Raw genomic sequence first — 6,991 nt, forward strand, 5'->3', positions numbered from 1 at the left:
GCTAACAAGCTTTTGGAGGCCCAGGCTGCCACGGGCTACATCATTGATCCTGAAACCAATAAGAAACTGACAGTAGAGGAAGCATGTGACAAAGGGGTGGTGGCTAAGGAAGATAGAGAAAGGTTGTTAGTAGCAGAATTTGCTGCCATTGGTTACACTGATCGAAGCACAGCCAAGCCTCTTTCCGTGTTTGAAGCCATGAAGAAGGGACTTGTGGACAAGAAAACTGCACTAGCTCCGCTTCAGGCTCAAGAATCTGCAGGAGGCATTCTAGACCCAGTGAGTAGTATTTTCCTACCCAGAGATATGGAAATTAAACGCAAGCTTATTGATGAAGAGCTGAAACGCTCTCTAAACCAACAGCCAGAGTGTGACATGGACCCAGACACTGAGAAGGGTGTTACTTATGACTCTTTGAAGAGACGATACAAGACAGAATATCACACAGGCCTGACACTGTTGCCTATTTCTGGAATGAAAGACCCGAAAGATCAGAAGCTGACTGTAAAGGAAACTTGTGTCAAAGGGGTGGTTGCTAGGGAAGATAGAGACATGTTGTTAGCAGCAGAATCTGCTGAGATTGGTTACATTCATCGCATCACTACTAAGCCTTTATCGGTTCCCGAAGCGACGAAAAAGGGAATTGTGGACCGAAAGCAGACCGAAAAGACCACAATCGAACGGCTGGAGACAGAGGAGAAAACTGTTACATTGGTGACTACAACCAAAACAGTTCATCTTAAGGGTACTGGGGTCATAGCTACTGTGATAGCTGGAAATCAAGGCAAAATGTCATTTTCAGAAACCAAGAAACAACATCCTGAGGGTTACATGGACACAGAAACTGAGAAGAGTGAGATCAATGAGTCTTCGAAAAGACGGTCCAAAACCGAATTTCACTCAACCCTATTACGGCTTCCTATTTCCGAACAGCAAGACTCAAATAAACTTATCTTTGATGGCATTCGTAAGACTGTCACAGCCCAGCAGTTACTGGATTGTGGTGTTCTAGACAAGAAAACCTATACCCTACTGTTGGAAGGAAAGAAAACAGTTTCTGATGTCTCTGTGGAAAAGAAATTGCATCTGAAGGGGACAGGATCTATCGGGGGAATAGCTGCTGGACCTCATGGAAAAATGTCCTTTACAGAGGCTCGGAATAGGGAAATAATTTCTGCAGACAGCGCTAACTTTTTACTGGAAGCTCAAGCTGCCACAGGCTACATTATTGATCCCAGAACAGATCAAAAGCTAACTGTAGAGGAGGCTTATTCTAAAGGAGTCATAGTCCCTAATGATAGATCAAGACTGTCAGCAGTTGAAGCAGCTGCTCTTGGGTATCAGGACCCAAATACATCTAAGCTTCTGACAGCAAGCCAGGCCATGAGAAAGGGATTAATTGACAAAGACACAGCTCTGCGAATTCTACAGGCTCAGGAGTCTGTTGGAGGTATTCTAGACCCTTTCTTGGGTGTGTTCCTACCCAGGGACATGGCTATGGATCGGAATATTATAGATAAGGAATTGTACAATGACCTTAACGCAATCCCAGATTGCTTTCTTGACCCAAACACACAACATAGAACTAATTATGTGTCACTGAAGAAAAAATGCAAGCTAAATCCCACAACAGGCCTCTTGCTCCTCCCTGCCCCAGATAACCCATTGACAGTCCAAGGTCTTAGAGGTAAAGTGTCCTTCACAGACCTGGTAGATGCTAACCTTCTGGAAAATTCAGATGTAGAAAATCTAAGGGCGGGTAAATTGACCAGCCAGGAAATTGAGCAACGCCTGCAATCCTATTTAAGGGGGTCAACCTGTATTGCAGGGGTCTATGATGAGACAAGCAATAGGGTTATGCCTATATATGAGGCCATGAAAGAAGGACTGTTAGCTCCTGACACCACACTAGAGCTCCTGGAGGCACAAGCTGCATCAGGCTTTGTGGTGGACCCTGTTAAAAATATTCACCTAACTGTCACGGATGCCCTCAATAGAGGACTGGTAGGGCCAGAGTTTAAGGACAAGCTTTTATCAGCCGAGAGGGCTGTGACTGGCTATAAACTGCCCGACTCTGACATAGTGATGTCCGTCTTTGAGACCATAGAAAGAGGTCTAATGGAGAGAGGCCTTGGTATACGCTTGCTTGAGGCTCAGATTGCCAGTGGGGGAATAATTGATCCCATACACAGCCATCGTATCGATGTGAATGTAGCCTACAAAAGAGGCTACTTTAATGCAGAGATGAACCAGATTATATCTGATGAAGGGGATTACACTAAAGGCTTTTGTGATCCTAACACAGATGAAAAACTTACTTACATGGAGCTCAAGCAACGCTGTAAAGCTGATGAGAACACAGGCCTTATCTTGTTGCCTATCTTGGACAACCAACAGCATTCCACTCAGAAAAACACTCGGAGAAAGAGAAGGGTGATTATTGTTGATCCAGATACGAACAGAGAGATGACAGTACGGGAAGCACTTGACACAGGTCTTATAGACTTTGATACCTATATTGAGTTATCCATGCAGGAGAGTGAGTGGGAGGAGATCACCACCACTTCAACAGATGGGTCTTCCAGAATGTTGATTGTTGACAGGACAACTGGAAAAGAGTATAACATCAGTGAGCTACTTGAACAAGGTGTAATAGATCAATCAATATATGAGCAGTACACATCCCAAAGCATTTCTCTCAATGAGTTTGCAGTCATCATCGCCGGAAAGAGAGAAGGATTTTCAAAATTATCATTATCTTCGTCATCTTCATCATCATCACCGGGACACACAGTCACATCTGCTGAGTGTTCTTCAATTTCAACAAGGCCTTTATCACAACATTTTGGAAAATGTACCACAACAAGAACTACAACAGTTTCAGGATCCAGTAGTATTGTCAGCAGAGAGGTCTCAACCTCAGCAGAGACCCTGAAGCACCTATCCAGTGTTTCTATCATTGTCAACTCCCCTGATGAAACGATTGGTGAACAAGAACCTGTAGGAGCAATCTTTGATACAGACAATCTAGAGAAGATAACAATTTTGGAGGCTCGGGATCGTGGCATTGTGGATTCTATCACTGCGCAAAGAATGCTTGAGGCCCAGGCATGTACTGGAGGCATTGTTGACCCCAGTAATGGTCAAAGACATGGAATCAAGGAAGCCTGTACTTTGGGCCTGATAGATGACAAATTGGCCCTCCTACTCAAGTCAGCCCAAAAAGCATATGTTGGTTTTGAAAATCTTAGAGTTAAAACTAAGTTGTCTGCTGCGGAGGCCATGAGAGAAAAGTGGCTGCCATATGAGGCAGGCCAGAGGTTTATGGAATACCAATTTGTGACAGGGGGACTCATTGACCCAGAACTGGGGTGTAGGAGAACTATAGAAGATGCCCTGAACATTGGTTGGTTAGATGAAAGCACAGCCCGAAAGCTTCAAGACAGAAGACGCCATTCAAAGAACCTAACATGCCCCAAGACCAAATTGAAGATCTCCTACAAGGAGGCACTGGATAATTGCTTATTGGAGGAGACAACTGGGGTCCGGATTCTGCAGGCATCTAGCATATCCTCTAGAGGTATCAGCAGCCCCTATAGTATCTCTTCTGCCCCGGGATCAAGGACGAGCTCTAGGAGTAGCTCACGAGTGGCTTCCCGTAGGAGCAGTGTAGACCTAGGTACTCCCACCTACTCAGTATCTACACAAATTAGTGGCACCAGCTACAGCCTGTCCTCTTTCTCTTCCAGTTCTGCTCAATAGGGTTAGGGTTTGAATGAAACAACTTTCAGTTTCTATACAATTATACTTCTTAACCTGGCCTCATTAATACATACATATATGATACATGCATACATTCACAGTCCATGTAACCTAGAAATATTAAAATTAGTTGTGTGTTGTATGTATAAGTCTAAGAATACATCGCTAATGTTTCAACATTTTAGCTCTTGAGCTGCAGCATTTCTTTATTTTTTAAATCAAATGATAAGAAAGTTAAAATAAAGTGCATGCATTTACATAATACATTATAGTTTATCTTAAATGCGTTTAGGAACATCTTATTGTTTGCATATCAATCATTTTCAGGGGTATTTCTCACATGCTTCATGTTTTCCTTTCAATATTTGGGAATTGGTTATCATGAGTAACATATTTTTTGTGTAAATCTGAAATTATCAGATTTTCTTCTTAATTAAAGGATTTGAAGTGTAGCTCTTTCTGATATAGATTGTTTAGTGTAGCTCTATTTTTAACTCTTTTAGCTCTTTTAGTATAGCTTCTGATTTTGGAACTGTTCTATTACAAAATAAAGATCTGTCTCTTTTGAATATTGGCTTAATTGTTGTTATTATAAGTTAAGTATTTTTATAATAATTTATCTTTTTATAACAATCTTAATAATCATTCAAATGATTGCTAATCCTTTAATGAACGATAATAATCCTAATGGGCAGGGGTGGTATTTTGCACGATTTGGCAGGCCAATACAATGACTTGCAATTATATTAGCGTGAATAAAATGTGGTAGATGTGAAGGCAAAATCTTAGTTGGGTTAGATAAGTTAGGTAAGGTTAACAAGTTAGGTTAGAAATTGTTAAATTTAGGGTTAGGGTAAATTAAGGTTTGAGATTAGGTTAGGTATTAGGTAAGATATGTTTAAGGTAATTCTGTTGCTACGGGTTGGGTTAAATCACGTTTACATTAACTAGAAAATGCGGTGAGTGCTGTAGTGCAAAGTGAGGATGAAAATATGTTTTAGTAAAGTCACATAGTTTAAGATGTAAAGAAATGTTAAATGGCTTAAATCAAGTAAAGGGATTTGAACATAGTCTAAATGGAGTAAACAATGTAAACATGCACACCATTTAAAAAAATCGTTGGAAACAAATAAAGTGAAGAGTTAAACAAATAGCTAATGTGATCAAGTTTGAATACATTTGTGATAAAATATAGAATAGCTGATCTAACAAGAACTTAAAGAACATCAACCTTACAGTCAACACCAACTCGACTATGCATCATGAATCAAATCTCCACTGGAGCGGAGGTTTGAGTGACAGGTCTGATGGCCCTCCCTTGCCCCTAATTACTATTGGACAGGCAAGCATTGTTGTTAGCTTTTAGCTTCTACCAGGAGTACACCCCGATATGTAGCAAGCAGCAAGCCTTTAGCCATATAAACGGGGGTCCCCACCAGTGGCAGCTGCTGGTCTTTCAAAGAGAGGAAGCTCATTTTCAGCTTACATCATATAAATTGTCAATTTATGTATATGTAAATGATGCTCCTTTTCAAGGAAATGCTCTGTCATACCAACTAGCTGTCTTTTCCAGTGACTTGACCAGTGTCCTCTCAATGGCCAGCAGAGCTAGGCTGCTTAAACGGTCTTGATCCATTGTGTTAGGTGTAGGACTTGAGCCGGTTTAAACAGGAGAAGCTCCTTTCTACACCTGCAGATGTAGCTCCAATTGTTGCCACTAATGAGAACAGTTTGTAAAGCTGAGGCATTGCACTGTCCAACTCCATGTCTTTAAGGAACACCAAGAAATCACACAGCTTTCCCCTGTCACCCTGCAAGTCCCGATCTGAATTCAGGACTTGAAGTTCAGACCTCAGGCTCCCTGAATCAAAGTGATGGCCAACTACCAAGTTTAACGATATTAAACTTGAATAAGGCAATGTGGGAATTATGTTAAACTGAACCAAGGAATTGAGTAAATAAGTGTATGAAATGTACAATGAAAATTGTCTAGCAATTTCGCCAAGCAAATATCAAGAAATAGGTTGCAGTTCGTCTTTCAGCTCGCTTGCAAAATTTGCGATGGGACTGAGGAATGAAGACAGCTCCGGCGACTTTTTATAGTTCAAAATCGCTGTCAATCAAACTGCAACTCAGTCTTTCGCAGACTCTTCAATCATCACGCAGAAGCCCAGCGTCCAGGCCAGCCCACTCCTCCATTCACCTCCAGAGACGCTGAGCGTCCATGGGAGGGACATAATCGCAGCATTATCCAATGACCGTCGACTTTCGACGCATTAAAAAAAGCTGTTCTATGCAGCCCCATTGAAGTGGATGGACGCTGAGCTTCAACAGGCAAACGCACTGTGACGCTACGGGAATGTATGAGAAGGAAATCGAGTCAGTCGACTTGCGATAAGCAGCTGATTCTGAACGGACTCGTCTTCGAGATGGACATGTTCTAACTCATTTTTAGTCAATGAAATTGTCACGACTCAAAACAGGAATCAATTGCAGAAAAATGATTTATTCACAAACAGTCCAGCAGGCAAGTCAGATCCCAGGTACAAGCAGAGTTCAAAAACCGATGGGCAGAAGACTTAGTCCAAAAACAACATATAATAGCAAACAATAGATTCTCTTTAAAGAGTTCACGTGGCAGTCAGGTAACACACAGGACATAACGTGACGATCTGACAAAGTCAACAGAAAGGGCAGTGTTTAAATACTCTCCCAATCAAAACAAAATGAGAAACAGGTGAACAGAGAAAATGGAGGGAAACCAACAAAGGCAGGAAGTTGCCCAAATAAGGACATGGGTGTTCACAGTCCAGCAGGTAGGGGGAGACAAAAACAAGAGTCCATACGAGAATCCTGACAGTACCCCCTCCTCTACCAACGCCTCCTGGCGTTGACCGTGGAAGGAGCAGGGTGCTGACAGTGAAAGTCTTTGATGAGCGAGGGGTCAACAATGTTCCAGGCAGGGACCCAGCTCCTCTCCTCGGGGCCGTAGCCCTCCCAGTCCACCAGATACTGGTGGCCCCGCCCCCGATGGCGGACGTCGAGCAGGCGGCGAACTGTGTAAACCTCAGACCCATCAACGAGTCTGGGGGGTGGTGGGGGTTTGGGGTCGGGGTTGGGACCCAGACGCCTACACCGGAAGGGCTTGACACGGGACACATGGAAGGTGGGCTGGATGCGGCGGAGGGCAGGAGGGAGGTTCAGGCGAATCGCAGAGGGATTGACCACC

The 6,991-nt window shown here is 42.9% G+C and overlaps 1 pseudogene across 1 annotated transcript; it reads left to right on the plus strand.

Moving 5' to 3' along the window:
* Positions 1–306: 306 nt before the first annotated feature.
* On the plus strand, positions 307–3,762 carry LOC311353157 (desmoplakin-B pseudogene; annotated as a pseudogene). Its single transcript has one exon. The product of its transcript is annotated as a desmoplakin-B pseudogene (transcript).
* Positions 3,763–6,991: the final 3,229 nt, after the last annotated feature.

Source organism: Micromesistius poutassou, assembly GCF_964030765.1.
Source record: "Micromesistius poutassou genome assembly, chromosome: 9".
In the NCBI taxonomy this organism is placed as follows: domain Eukaryota; kingdom Metazoa; phylum Chordata; class Actinopteri; order Gadiformes; family Gadidae; genus Micromesistius; species Micromesistius poutassou.